The sequence below is a fragment of the Palaemon carinicauda genome, chromosome 25, assembly GCF_036898095.1.
Source record: "Palaemon carinicauda isolate YSFRI2023 chromosome 25, ASM3689809v2, whole genome shotgun sequence".
Classification (NCBI taxonomy): domain Eukaryota; kingdom Metazoa; phylum Arthropoda; class Malacostraca; order Decapoda; family Palaemonidae; genus Palaemon; species Palaemon carinicauda.
The window spans coordinates 27,253,987-27,270,450 of NC_090749.1; the positions used below are offsets into that span (position 1 = coordinate 27,253,987).

At 38.1% G+C, this 16,464-nt stretch overlaps 1 pseudogene; it reads right to left on the bottom strand.

The window, feature by feature from the left end:
• Positions 1 to 327: 327 nt before the first annotated feature.
• Positions 328 to 3,844, bottom strand: LOC137618949 (uncharacterized; annotated as a pseudogene).
• Positions 3,845 to 16,464: the final 12,620 nt, after the last annotated feature.

The window sequence follows — 16,464 nt, forward strand, 5'->3', positions numbered from 1 at the left end:
ATATATATATATATATATATATATATATATATATATATATATATATATATATATATATATATATATGATGAAAATTAAAATAGAATCCAAATCATATTACATGTAATGGAGGGCATAATTATATATAGAGTAAGAGAGAAAGAGATTATTTATTTAATAAATTTATTATGACCAAAGACGTGAAACAAACTTACATATTAGCAGTTACATACAGTACATCAGAAATCAACGGAAAAAAAATTACACCATTGAATCATCAGTATATCAGTTACAAAAATAACATATATGAGATCGTATTCCATTATCACAACAACTGTAACAGACAGTTTAGCAGCCACCATAGTGTGGATGACGAGTCAAAATTACGTCTAGGTGGTCATCTTGGAGTATATATTGGCAGGTTTAAAGTAAATTTTGTCCTTGAGGTAACAGATTCCTGACAGTGGGGCAATGAAGGCAGTAGTGGTCAAGGTTATTGGCATTAGCAAGGTTACACAGTTTACATGAGGTGTAGTGTGGTATATCTAGTGTCTGTCCAACCTGCCACAAAGGACGATATCCCAACCTTATCCTGGCACTTACGACATTATGCCTACGCACCATGAGTCCTTGTCGCCAGTACTTGTGACGGCTTTGCAAAAAGTTATCATGATGTTGTATGGAATCACTAGTGCCCCTCTCTGCATCCCTACACTATACAGTAGAGGCAAAAGCTGCTGAATATATTCTATGTTTAAGTCAGCGAAGTAAGGGCTCAACATTTCAGTCATCAAGGTCGAGCATGCAGGCAGCTTTAGCAAGACTCTCCGCCATGTCATTCCCAGCAAGCCTCAAATGGGAGGGCATCCACATGAAGGACAAGACAAGCGAGGCATTTTAAGCAGCAGTGAGTTGACACAATATGTCTCGCACAACACGGCCACAGCTGGGCCTAAAAGATGTCAGTGCCTGGAGTGCAGATTTGGAGTCACAGATCCCCAATCCATTCACATTTCTTCTAACAAGTAGAGTTACTACATCCCATATACCTTGTAGTTAGCAATAAGTGGAACTGGATGAGTTTGGCAACCTGCGACCATGTCACCCACCCTCAGGAGATTTGAAAGTTAGGGAGAACCTAGCACATGCTGCACTTCCAACTGCCTATACTGAGCCGTCAACGTAGATGTGGTGTCCTGCAGGAGCTGAAATTGACACTTTGGATATTGTTTCCAAAACCAGCTGCTTCTGTAGACTAGTATGGGCATCTTTAGAGGTTGTGTGAAAGTGACAGCAGGAATAGGAACCCGTCATGGTGGCAAATCTTGGATGACTGCTTGCTCAGGTACACCGATATCAAGGTGTCAAATTACTGCCCTAACTAGGTTATGGCCCCCTGGTCAGAGTTGAGGTCTTGGTGCATCTTCGTCAAGTGATGCTCTGAGGACAGCAGAGAAGTTTGGAGTAAATTGTGGGGAGTGTAAACATTTAGCAGAAAACAAAGTTACATTGGCATAAATTCTCTCTATTAATGGAGGTAACATGAGTTCGGTCTGCATGTTGACTATCCGAGTGGAAGGAGGGCATCCTAGGATAAACCTCATTAATCTATTTTGGAACAGTTCTAGAGGTTGTAACACCTGTCTGGGTAATTGAATTAAAGTTGGAGATAAATAGACAACAACTGACCTTAGGAAGAGGATATAGAGGCTTTAGCCACGGGGATAGATATACCTGTGGCCCTGGTGGTAAGCCACTTGATGGGAGTGAAGTGAGGCTCCAGTCGATCAAGAAGGTTTTGCACCATGGGATGGATTCGTTGTTGTACAGGTATAGCAGGGGTGATCCTGACTGGTGAACCTAGATATGTATACTGTGTGCAGTGAGCTATAATAATCTCACCCATAATGAACACTGGCAGGTCTCGGAGATGCTGCGCAGAGAAGATTCTGCTTTTTTTCTGGGGAGAGTATGAGGCCAGAGGAGGTACAGGACCTGTAGAAGTCTTGAAGGACATGCTTAAGGTCTCGAGGGGTAGTGGAGTGGATACAGACATCATCAGCATAGCTAGCAGGTTACAGTGGTTCCAGGGATAACAGGGAGGAGAAACAGTACACAGTGCATAAGTATATTAAAAAGAAGTGGGCTCAATACACCACCCTGAGGTGTGCCATGCTCAAAATTTCTATAGGAGCTACATGCCCCCTTGAAGAAAACACGTGATTTTCTGTTACTGAGATAACTGTTTATCCACTTCAGAAGGTTTCCTCTGACACGAAATTCGACAAGCCGATCAGGAATTATATCTCTGTTGGCTATATCAAAAGCAATTTTGAGGTCTAGGAAGGCAACTATACTGTTGGAGGACAATCGGGAGTAGAGTTCAGCTAAACAGTGAAGAGTACTCCTCTGTGGAAGAAAGCCATACAAATGGGGAGAAAGTTTTTCTTGTAACTGGTACATTAGTCTGGTTAGTAATATACACTCAAACACTTTACTAAGACATGAGGTAAGGGGTGGGTGGTCTTTTTGTCCGCTGTCACTTCGTCCGACGACACTTCGTCCACGTCTTTTTGTCCAATGTCTTTTCGTCCAATGGACTTTTGGTCCGATGGACTTTTGGTCCAACGACATTTGGTCCAATTTCTAAAAAAACAAATGTTTGAAAGGATTGTTATTACCGTTTACTGCACTTCTCTGTTAAAAGTTTATATCTTATTGGCTTTTGTGATAAAGTAATGTGAGCATTTTCTAATTACTCCATTAGTCATGATTAACAATCTCTTTCTCCTTTTCTCTCTTTAGTATGGTACTATATATATAGTGTGCTGCAAGTTTAGTATTTTAGTTTCTGAATCTGCCCATCCCAAAATGGCAAAGTTCATACAATCAACGAAGAAGAAAAGAAAATTAAATGTTCAGCGGGTGGAGCACATTTGAACTTTTGGAAATCTATCGAAACCTTGAAGTAAGAAGAAGGATTTATTCAAGGTAAAATAACTCAAATACTTTGAGGAGATCCGTCAAATTCTTGTTCACGATATCAAAAAATCACCGAACGTCTCAAAACATTAGTAACTGGATATGAGTCAACGAGGAAAACAGTTTTTTTTCAGGAATGTGGCATATAATTTGCACCTATTTCACTCCTATATTTTAGAGTTTGGCAATTAATTAATATGCTATTATAAACAACAAGGGAGAAAGTCCTTATAAGGTTTAATTTTGCTATTGAGGAAATCATGAATTGGCTAGGGTTTTTCTTTTTTCTTTTATGGCTTGAAACAATTTAAAATTGGACCAAATTTCGTTGGACCAAAAGTCCATTGGACGAAAAGACATAGGACAAAAAGACGTGGACGAAGTGTCATCGGACGAAGTGACATCGGACGAAAAGTCGGTACACGGAGGTAAGGGAGATAGGCCGGTATTTATCAGTTCCAGGCTTTGTGATAATAAAAATTGTTCTAATGGTCCAGGCAGCAGGTACATATCCATGTTGGTAGCAAAGATTATACAATTGTAGAATAGGATTTCCCGGAACCTTCAAGAGGAGATGAAGCACTTGATAAGTAAGGCCATCATCTCCAGGAGCAGAATTTTTATTTCCCATAACAGCACGTCACAGCTCATCCTCAGTGATCAACTCTTTGTCCTCCTCGTGTAATTCCAACAATGGAGCCATCAGACGAAGATTGCGTAAATTGCTCTGAGAAGAAAATGCTTCTTGGATTTGTACAGGGAGACTACTAGACCGTGACCGGGTTGACCAATTAGTGATGAGATCCTGGGCATATGCTTGTGGACTGTGATGAAGTGCACATGTGGTTTTTTTCTTGACAGTCCTTTTGATGAGAAGCCACATGGTCCCAACACTAGTGTGGTGGTTATTTAGGTCAGTATATTTATACCATGACTCAGTGTAGACACACTTCTGGAGAGCATCCTTCGCCTGCTGATATTGAAGTAGATGATTGGTGTCGGTTGTGTCTGAAAGGCAAGGCCAGCATCGGCCGCAACTCTCTCTGCTTGCTTAATGTGTTCATCCAAGGTCCAAGCATGGGCAACAAGATGACTTTTAATGTGATGCCTGACAATATATGGTTGATAGAAGTCATGGGGAGCTTTCACTAAAGAATTATTCAGGTGTTTTGGAGAGTGTTTATCAAAGGTAGGTAGGACAGAGGAGATATATGAAACGTATGTTGGGCAGTACTTGGGTGGGATGTTGATGCGGGTACGATGATAGTGGTCACTTGGATGAGTCTGTATTGCGTACTGTAAACATAAGGCAACATGGTCAGAAAAGAGCGAGGGAGCAGAATGACAGGAGACATGTGATGCCACGAGCCCAGATGTAAGGATATGATCAGAAGTGCCCCCTCCCCCCCCCCCCCCGGGTGTGTGTAGCACCACCTGTATCCCATCGGATTAAATGGTAACGATGGATGTAGTTGAGTAGAGGAACTCCACTGCGGTTGGGGATTGGAGAGACATCACCTAAATCTAGGTGTCTGGCATTGAAATCACCCATGTAGATCATGCCAAGGTTTGTAGGTGTAGGAAGTGCTGAGAGGTTGATTAAGCCAGGAGCAGAGTAAACATTGCATAATCGAATATGACCATCACCTATCTTAGCCTGAAAAAGTTGGTTGGTTCATGATGAGCGAAGGAGTTGATGAGGGAGAGTAGAGTGGATGTAAGTAATAAGACCATATGAAACATAACCGGAGAGTGTTGGAGCCTGATCACCTGGCTTAGCACTGCCAGGGAAGGCTTCTTGAATAAATATTACTTGTGGGTGATGGCAATAAACATATGTCCTGACTGTAGTTGCATGAGTCTAGCGAAGTTTACCCTTAACGCTGCAAGCGACAGATCAAGCACGTACCGGAGAAGCAGCATTGTAAGATGGTGCACCAAGTGTAGGAGGCTGAGCTGGCAGGAGGCCACTGACCCTTTCAAGACAAGAGGCAACAGTATCTTGCTTCTCAGTAAGTTAGACAACAGAGGTCATAAGAACTTGTTGTGCCTTGACTAGTGTGTCGATGTTACTTGCAGTGGTACCCTGCTGAACGATCAAGCTATCAAAGCGTGTCATTAGTGCTGTACAGTGCGATTCCGAGGCAGCAACAGCCTTACGAAGTTTTGAAATTTCAGCTGATTCAGGAGGGCATAACGAGGAGGTTGACACTGGTTGTGGTGGTGGTGTCAGTGGAAGTGACTGCGTGGAACATCCATGCCAAATATTAAGTCCTGCTTCACCACAACGAGGGCATTTCCAATGCACAGTCTCTGGAGTTGATGATGATTCTGACAATGAGGTGGAAGCATTAGTAACAGGTTTACGGTATGGACAGGTGTGTGTGGAATGGGCTGCAGCACACCAGGCACACTTAGGTGAGGCAGAGCAATATCGGGAAATATGGCCAGTACCCTAGCAGTTAAAACAGTTGTGCTGATCCTCCTTCATTCTGCGTAATTCACAAGGAGGTAGGCAAGGGAAGAAGGAAAACTCATAAACAGATGGTGGTGGTTCTAGTAGACTCCATGTGATGACAATGCGATTAATAGGGTTCCCATTTTGAAGAAATCTTCATGCACTGTATACACCAGGTAGTTCCTTAGCAAGGTTAGGGTCTGCTTCAATAGGGTAACGAGTAATGAGATATGTTAAATACTTACGGGGTCTGTCTATTGAATCTTGAATATCCAGGCTTATGGACAGAAATTCACCACCTTTCACCCTGCCAATGATGTCCTCATGACTCCTTGCAATATATACAAATTTAGATGTGATAGCTGAGATCTTCACCTCTGCCAGCTCCTTATCAAGATTGAAGGTTCTGTTTACTTCAGTCAGCCATCGTAGTTTAGTGTCAGTGCTAAAATTTTCTTTGAAGATCAACCTAACATATTCATCACGGGGAACAAAAGCTGGAGTAGCAGAGGGAGCACGTCGTGTAGGGGGGTGAGGCAGAGTGACATCACTCTTTTGTCTAGTGAAAGACTCTTGACATTTTGATGTTCTAGCAGCAATGTGAAGTACTCTTAGTATCTGACCCATAATCCACTGGGCGTTTCATGGGGGTATTAGCAACAGTACTGGAGGGCTTATGAGGAAGAGATTGTGTGAGTGGTGGCCAATCAGTCATATCTGCATCCTCATCATCAGTCAGGTGTAGTTTATTTTGAACCGCAGAAATAGAGGCTGGCCCAGAGTAATCCATTATTAGCGAAGCCGCAGCCCTTTCACGTCACACATACACTGCGCATGCGTGAACTGAAGCGCTGCCGACCGAGTGGGTATGCCACGGGGTATGAGTTTTTATTTTGTAACTACAGACTACTATAAAAATTCTATATACACACTGTTGTTACTAAAATGATCACTGAGTCTTCCTGTAACTTATATAACACGGTGAAAGGTGTAGTATCACTAGAACTTGCACAAAAACTCATTATATAGAGAGCTCACAAAAAGCGTGTTTACAAACCGAGAGCCTCATTTGGAGCCCCAAGAGAGAGAGAGAGAGAGAGAGAGAGAGAGAGTGAGAGATTTAGGTTCTTTATTTCAGAATCTATTTAATGACTGAGGTAAAAGAGTTGAAGTCAGTCAGAGGTGAGATGAGAAGTCAACGAAGAAACGAGAATCAAAGTGATGAAAATCAAAACAATAATCGAAAGGGAAAAGATGGAATTATTTTGATAAAATCTTCCCCGTCAGGCAAAGGAAAAATGGAAGCCAAATTAATACAGAACTCTTAACCTGCATTTCATAAGGTATTTTTTTTTTAAATATATCAGATTGTTTTATTTGGTAAAAGTTCACATTCATAGAAATTGACTTTATAAACATCCATTGCTAAAGGACCCCTCTGGCAAATAGTGTTGCGCTCAGAGAGTAGTCATACCCTGGTGAGAGGGGTTTTATTTAGGAAAGGGAGGGCGGCGTGAGGGTTAAATCTGTGCGTGTGTATGTGCATCCTTACTACCTAAATCTAAATATCTATTCGTCATTTTTGACAGGTCACGTACACTATTATTATAAAACATATTCACTTAAAGTTGATATATAATTCTTCTAAATAATTGCCTTCCAAGTTGTCTCGAAGGTGTTTAGGCGTGAGACTACAACATCAATCATTGACGAACAATGAAAAGCAAATGGATTTATGGCAATACAATTGCAATAGACGTGCACTGTTGGTATGTCAGTCACCTTCTAAAAGGGTTGTGTGTGTGTGTGTGTGTGTGTGTGTGTGTGTGTGTGTAGAATCTTTCTCTATGTGTTATTATGTGAGTTAATGATATTAAGGTCATGTATTGGGATTAAAACTGGAATTTAAATGAGAATCAGGATTGGTGTGTGTTCGCCTACCTCCACGCACTAACGAACACACACACACACATGAAACAATACATAGGGCTGGGGGTTAGTAGTAGAGATAATAGGTCTAAGTATAAACACTAAAGCATATTTATGCAAAGATGCAAGCTCATAATGATAGACAAACAACAGTTGGGATGACATGCACGACTCTATGTTTATATTTTGAATGATACACTCCACGGGGATTTCACATATCAAATGAGATGGAGGACCTTGCAATCTCGGTTGAGATTATGCAGGACAGGGCCTCAAGGTGGCAGTTATTCTCTCTCTCTCTCTCTCTCTCTCTCTCTCTCTCTCTCTCTCTCTCTCTCTCTCTCTCTCTCTCAATAAATATGATAAGAAGCGAATAAAATTTAATATACAAATCCACTATTCTGTTTGACCAATTACCGAATAAGAATTGCAGTGAGAGTTCAGAAAAAAATATTCAAATATTATAACATTCCGTTAATATTTCTTACCTTAACTAATGCCAATGACTTCGTTATGCCAATGACTATTACCAATCGGAAATATTATCATAGTTAGGGAAACAAAGGTTTTCTCAAAATACTCTTAATCGTTGATCTGTGAACTGAGCTTCATGATTAGGAATTGTTACGATTCCCAATTCCCAAATTCCAATTTAGTAACTTGAATGAAGTTGTTGATCCTCTCACTCTAACAAAGGAAGTTGAACTTCCATAGCTATTGTTTGGGAAAAGGACAGAGAAATTGCGGAAAAATACATAGTAATTGAAAAGAGAGAGAGAGAGAGAGAGAGAGAGAGAGAGAGAGAGAGAGAGAGAGAGAGAGAGAGAGAGATGATTTCATTTGTGTGAGGCTTCAGTATTATCAAAATAGGTGTCCATGACTGCTACCAACACAATCGGCTAGCTACCCTTTACACGACTTACAAACGACCTTTCAAACCTCAATAACTAAAGATATTAAGTTGTTGTTTTGCATCAACCGGACATTTAATTATTAGTCAAAGCTCAGGTTTCATGTTACACATCTAAAGATGATCTTAGAAATACAGACTAAAATCTATTTATTACTTTTGCCTCATATTGTTCTTTTGGGGGAACAGAATTCACAGCTGCTCATCCAGCCATAATATCATTGAAAGCTCATTTACATATACAAAATAAAAGGAGAAAAAAGACTACTTTTCAGTCTTGATTGTAAGTTTCAAAGCTACTAGGAAGAAAAACTATGAAATACTAATGATTGCAAAACACGTTTCCGACAAAGACTCTTTTCTAAAATGAACTAAAATGAAAAATTCGTTTAATAAATCTGAATATTCGTGAGGTTGAATTAGTTATTTTCTCTTTTTTTGAGAAGAAAAGAGAATACCGGTAATGGTAGGCTACTCTAGAACCATTGCCCCCCCCCCCTCTCTCTCTCTCTCTCTCTCTCTCTCTCTCTCTCTCTCAACACCCTTCCTCTTAAGTATTAATCATTGCCTGACACTTCCTCTCAGCCCAGTCACTAATCACAAAACCTCAACTGGGAATAAAATTCCATTATTCATCCATTATATTCATGAATTGGTCCATACATTCTTCATCGCATAAAATGCGTCAAATGAATTAAAATTAATCAGGAAAAAATGCTTTAGAGTCAAATCAAATAAATAGATGGAAGCAGCTTACAGCATTACTTGAGAAAACAATACACTAACTATACAATACAAACATTCGCCTTCGTTCGTGATATCCCCATACATTGTTATGTTCAACACCCATTGCTATCAATTTCATGCATCAAAAAGCTTATAGGTTGACCATAGCAGACTGGTCATGAGGGGGAGGTCATAATAGAGGGGGACACAAGGTAAGGTCAAATCTGCTTTTCATGGGAGTTGGAACATCTGAATGAGGGAACCTTGCCTTAAAGATTAACGACATATGCAATTCATTGAACTCCGAAAGACTCTTGCTGACTCTGTTGTACTTGGGACCATCTTAGTCACAAGTCGACAGAGGAAGACTATACAGTTTTCATTACAAGAAATATCATCGTCTGTCATTGTGACTCTCTCTGAATCCGGCCTTCATTGCGGGTGTGCATGTCTTTGTCTATGGGATATTTGTCGTGAATAAAAGAATTATGGCTCTTGCTTAGTTATAGAGACAAAACAAGTACTCCTGTAATTATGTCTTTTCGGATTATAAACCCATTTTAATATTTGCATCGTAACTTCTTGTATGAAACACACATGATAATATCGGGGTGTAAATGTCCGCATCAATATATCATATAAGATATAGCATCGTCCACACTGAAAGTCTTATATCAGTAAGTGATACTACTTTCAAAATATTTCTCTAGAAAACTGATGCAATGGATACAAGAAATAGGGACACCCATTAAAGGGTTGTAGAATCATTAGTGAGGTTATCCCATCCTGATGCCAACGACATTAATGATTTCTACTCCTTTAAGTTTAGGGTTTAAAGGCCGATCATGAATGAGAGAGACAAGGGACAGTGACAGTGACCTTGCTAGCATAACAATAACCTTGAGACTGACCATATATACATTATGATCAGTGCCCAAGTCCCCTCTCTAGCCAAGCTGGGACCAGGGAGGGCTAGGCAATGGCTGCTGAAGACTCAGCAAGCTCAACCGAAGCCCCAGTCCTTATCTCACAAGGATGGTGAGGTTTCAGACACTACAAGAAATTATCAACTTTGAGTGGAACTCAAACCCCAGTCCGGTAGATCACCAGGCAGGGACCTTTTCCATAGACCACCATGACCCTAACAAGAGAATAACCTCTCTGGTACTGTGGGGTGTTAGAATCTCCAAATGTATATGATTTTACGCCCGTTTGAATAGACTCCAAGAACCGACAGATCGAATTGTTGGAAGGTCAATCCAGTTGGGGAGGGGAAATTCAATTGCAAACCTCTTTGCCAAGAATATCCCAGTAGACACAAATAGACTCCTATTTAGGTTTACGCTCTGAATAAATCCTGTTGTTGGAAATGGTTCTCTTTTTAAAAAGAGAGATATAGCAATAGTGACGAGACACCTTCGTTGCCAAAAAGTTACTATTCTTGAAGCTATGAATATTAACTCGTTAAGGAGGGTACCATATGTGTTTGCGTATATATGGGTTTTAGAGAGAGAGAGAGAGAGAGAGAGAGAGAGAGAGAGAGAGAGAGAGAGAGAGAGAGAGAGAGAGACCTACAAATAAATAAAAATGTTCGTTCAAATGTGGGTTTCTTCTCAACATCTACATGATAAACATTGAGAGAGAGAGAGAGAGAGAGAGAGAGAGAGAGAGAGAGAGAGATCGGGGATCATAATTACTATTTATTATGTGGTGTTTGATTACCGAGTGTCTTTTTCCATTACTTCGTTGAGGGGATGGGGTTGCGAGGCTCATACTCAGAACTGTAAGAAGGATTTGGATCTTTTGTACGAGAGACTTCCTGGGCGTTAATCAAAGGTGACCTCACATCAAGGCAACAATGAAAGTTTAGTATAAAATAAATTAAAAGTCAAAGAAATTGTATTTAACAAATGCTACAATATATTTTTGAATTAGTCCCACTTTTTTCACATTCATACAAACTGTTTTATCCCATCTAAATATATAGAATTTCAGTAGCTTTATTTCTCATGATTTAATAAATGGATGAGAAGATTTTCTATAAATTTGACCAATAAAATCATATTGTAGAAGACTGACTACAGAGTATTACTCCAAGGTTCTTTCCTAACTAGTTTTCTGCAAATGGGTATATTATCAGGAAACCTCAGACGATAAATAAAATAAATAGCCGGGAATGAATTTCTGAAAAATTACATAACATGAAAGAATTCTATTCTCTTACTCCCAATGGAGACACTGAGTACCCTCCTTATCACTGATAACCAGAAAGAAAGAAAGAAATAAGTTATTTGGTAACACCACTATAAGTAGTTTCACTTCAAAACAGTTTTCCACAAATAAAGATAAGGAATGTTACATGATTCCACTTTCCGTTAGTCTATGGAAAACTTCCTTACATACTGCACAACTATGTGGCCTCAGAGGTAAAGTATGGGATCCATAAAGCTTATTCATTATGATGACAGTTGTGCTATTGGAAATGTCTCTGCCTAGCAATCTGCTGGACTGGGATTTGAGACCCGCTCCAACTCGGTAGTTTCTTGTATTGTCTGCAAAGTCACCATCATTGTGAGCTAAGGATGGGGTGTTTGGGGGAGCCTATAGGTCTACCTGCTAAGTCAACAGTAGCCATTGCCTGACCCTCCCTGGTCCTAGCTTGATTAAAAGGGTCTTAATGTAGGCACAAATCATATGCATTTGAGGTCAGTCTCCAGGGCATTGTCCTACTCGCTAGGGCATTGTCACTGATCCTTGTCTTTGCTATTCATGAGCGGCCTTTAAACATTTAAGAGTATATTTATGTTTTCCCTCTCGCTATAAACCTTCACGAGAGATAATTATGTCTTCTCCTTCGAGTATCAACTACATATCTTGATTAATGTGTCTTTAAATCTTCTGTCTTCGAGTGATGGAGAGAAAATAACCAATGGTGTCAAGTGAGCTTCCTTCCTTGTGATAACGAGAATCACATTTAAAGTATTTTATAGTATTAAAGGCTTCTTTTGATTCGATCTATCCTTATCCTTCTTATACTTTATCAACCGAATTACTCTTCCTGTTATGTAACTCAGGACAATAGATTCTTGTTCAAATGGTTTTACACACAAACTTTCTCCTTTCTGTGTCTCCGTCTGTTCATTAAAACTTGAAGTGGAATGGAAGGGAGAGGAGAACTAAGAGTTGATTGAGTGGAGACACACTCATTCGTCAGACTGTTGGTAATTGTCTCGTCTCTGCATAAGGAGAATTCCATTTCAACAAAGCTTTGGAAAACACAAACATAAATACACATATGCAACAACAACAACATCTCAGTGGCGTCCAAGTATCGAAGATACAATTTCTTTCAGAATAATACTATGCCTGATGCTATTAGAAATATGGATCCTGTCAGGCAAACGACCCCTTTATTGTAGAGATAGCGGTAGGAAATAAGTTACACACACACACAAACACACACACACACACACACACACACACACACATATATATATATATATATATATATATATATATATATATATATATATATATATATATATATATATATATATATATATATATTTATTATTATCACTTGCCAACCTATAACCCTAGTTGGAAAAGCAGGATGCTATAAGCCCAGGGGTCCCAACAGGGAAAATAGTCTAGTGAGGAAAGGAAACAAGGAAAAATTATATATATATATATATATATATATATATATATATATATATATATATATATATATATATATATATATATATATATATATATATATATATGTGTGTGTGTGTGTGTGTGTGTGTGTGCGTGTGTATAGCCTATATGTATATATCCTTATCATCACCTCCTCCTACACCTATTGACGCAAAGGGCCTCAGTTTGGTTTTTCCAGTTGTCTCTATCTTGAACTTTTAAATCAATACTTCTCCCTTCATCGTCTCCTACTTTACGCATCATAGTCTTCAGCCATGTAGGTTTGGGTCTTCCAACTCTTCTAGTCCTTGTGGAGCCCAGTTGAAAGTTTGGTGAACTAATCTCTCTTGGGAGTGCGAAGAGCATGCCCAAACCATCTCCATCTACCCCTCACCATGATCTTATCCACATATGGCACTCGGGTAATCTCTCTTATTGTTTTATTTCTAATCCTATCTAGCCATTTGACTCCCAATATCCTTCTGAGGCTTTTAGCATAAGGGGGGGGGGGTTCGGGGGGGCCCAGCCCCCCCGGGTAAGGACACGGCTTTTACCATAGGTTAGGTGGGTTTTTTAAGTTAGCTTCTCCCGTCATACTTGTAGGCAAGGAAACTGTTCTTTTAAAATTTTATTGTTAGATATTAAACAATTGTGAAAAATAATTGATTTCATTACATATATATACAAACTCTTCCTAAGGTAGGACACATTCAAACCGGCTTAGGTAGGACACATTCAAACCGGATAGGCCACATACTATAACAGATCCAAAAAGGTAGGCCACATACTATAACGGCACCTATATATATATATATATATATATATATATATATATATATATATATATATATATATATATATATATATATATATATATATATATATATATATATATATATATATATATAATGCAGCCGTTTCTACTCCACTGCTGGTCAGAGGCCTCATACACGCCCTTATTCATGTCTGGGTTGTGGACAATTTTCATCACCACGCTAGCCAACTGCGGATTGGTGATGGTGGGAGAATTTTGTCTGATAGCTCACAGGAAGCCAACCTAGTATTGGTGACCCAGACAATTGAAAAATGAAGTTTTTTTTATTTATTTTTGACAGATTTTGATCTCAAAACCTATAGTACGAAATAAGACATTTCAATTTATATCATTTTTAAAACATCATGAGGAAAATTGCAGATTAAATCATTGAGATAAAATTATAGATGATTGATTTTATTCAAATGTAAAAAGAGAAATTGTAAAGGTGTTTTCATTCATGAATTAGCTAAAAGATTAATATTCTTGTTTCATATTTCACTAGACAAGTTTTTAAAAATACCTTCAAGATTTCATTCGTTCACAAGTGATTAGCGAAATCATAGAAATTGATATATTAAGCCTTTAGTTTACAATTACAATGCATAAAGTTACTATTTGATACAATAGTATACTGTAAATAAAACACATTCTACATTGTGTTGAAGAACAGAAGAATGGTAGGAAAAATTTGCTTAGTATTTTGGGGTAAACTAGATGGTTCTTACATTCAGAGATTACACATGAAAGTGAGCTGCATTGGGAGTACTTACTCTGGAATGATAATATATTTAACCTGTCCGTCGGTTTACTAAATGCGCGAGAGAATTGAGTACACGCGTTTAACATTAACGTTTTGTCAACCCGTCCGTTAGGAGGGTATTCAATAATAATGGAGAAGGTCTTACGTAACTCTCAGGATACGAATAACCTCCACACGAAGCAATTTGAGCAGCCTCTTTTTAAAATTCTGATTTCTTTTTCTATAACTATTTATGTAAATTTTTACCGATTTTTTAATAGAATATGAAGATTTTTATTTAAATTTATTACAAATAATTAAAAACACAAAAAAAATTTTCTTAAAACATTAAAAAACCCAAAATATTCGAAAAAATATTATGATGATAAAATATCTTTTCATATTAACCGTTCACTGAGATTGGAGGAAGCTTTTCCTGCTCCATCAGTTTTTAATAAGTAAAGAAACTGAAAGATAGAATACAAACGTGAAAACATTATTTTTGTTGACTATAATGAAGTTTAATTTATGCAATTTTCTGTAGATTTTGCAGAAAATAGGAGAATTCGCAACACAGTTGTCTTTCGTTTCTGTCCTGGCTTACGAGGGGGACTAAATGAAATCTAATTCTATATCATCCCTTCAGCTAAGTTTATATGTTAATAAATGTTGCATGTTTAATCCTTCTTATCCTATAATGACCTCTGAACCTTTTGTAATTATGTTTAAGGGGAAACAGGAAGATCTGCTCTTCTATTCTGTTGTAAGATTTCATAAAAACAGTTATATTTAAGAAAATTATCTCAAAAATTTTTAATATTAGATTTAGAGGGAGAAAGAAAAGATAGCAAATTATGGAAAACTATAGTAATTATAGATTATTTTCTTCATCATTCACATTGGCAATTCAGTTAGATTGAGAGAGAGAGAGAGAGAGAGAGAGAGAGAGAGAGAGAGAGAGAGAGAGAGAGAGAGAGAGAGAGAGAGAATTTTTGTTTCTTCCGTAGGTTCTAAATGATGCTTATATAAGTACTGTCAGTATTCTCCAGGTAAAATCCAATCCAAAGAAAATCCTACAGTCTGACATGAAATATTAAATATATACTAAAGAATTAAGTGGCATTCATTGGTTGTTACAGTCAACAATTCTAGATAATCACACCTATAAAATAGTTACAGAAATGTAAGCAATAAAAAGCTAAAATTAAGGAGGTACGTAAATTAATGAGTTATTTAAACACGAATCAGTCAGTTTAAACATTCAATGTTGCATTACTGTTTGGAACAGAAAGCAACACAGCGACCCCTTTTACTAATCATTGGTATTTTGCATAGCTAAAAACGCACATACCAGAGCTCAAGAACACCTTCAGGGTAGAACTTTCTGGCTAAAAATGCTTGGTTATAGATTTGCCTTTGTCCGTTAAAGGATACCACACACATTACGTCCTAATACATCTCTTTGCCTATCAAAGTAGGGACTTAATCATTCTCCTAAACGGCCATTGTACAAGATTTTTGGACGACTTGACCAGGTTACGAATAAATTTACAAAGTTTCAAATTTCATGATTCAATAGATCAATGGTGGCAGATCCGGTTCGAAGGACCACTGGAAATTAGAAGGTAAAATCAATGTGTGGGAAATGATTCCAGGAAAACCTCCCCTGCCCAATTTCCGAATTCCTGGCTTGGAGAAGTAGAGCGCCAACACTCTCACATTCAACAAACCAGAGAGATTCAACAAACACTGTTTGCTCACCATACACACGTTTCTTCGAAATAAAGTTTTAATTTGATTTATATATTGAAGGGCAGCAATGGAATAAATTTGTATTTATTAAGAAATAAGTTCACATTGGAGCTGTGAAAGTAAATATCTCTAACTGGCAAAAATTAAGTGATTCCTTTCGCAATGATGTAAGTCATACTAAGAGGCGTTAATTTTCCCTCTGGAGTCAACTTGAAGGTTTCCCGAGATTGAGAGGAAAGAAAAGAGATTCAGTTTATAACCAATTGTAAACAACAAAAGAGTGAAATTACGTCTATTTCTAATAGTGAAGTTATTTTGTAGTAACTAACTACATCGATGTAGGCGAGAGGTTTCATTAAAAAAGAATCTTTATAAGGTTTTTCTTATACTTCAAAGTAGATATAATTCCTTACAAGTAGATCAATTGGAGACGCATCATACACTGAAGGAAGGAACCCAATTGTTACCACTTGACCTACAATTACTTGGAT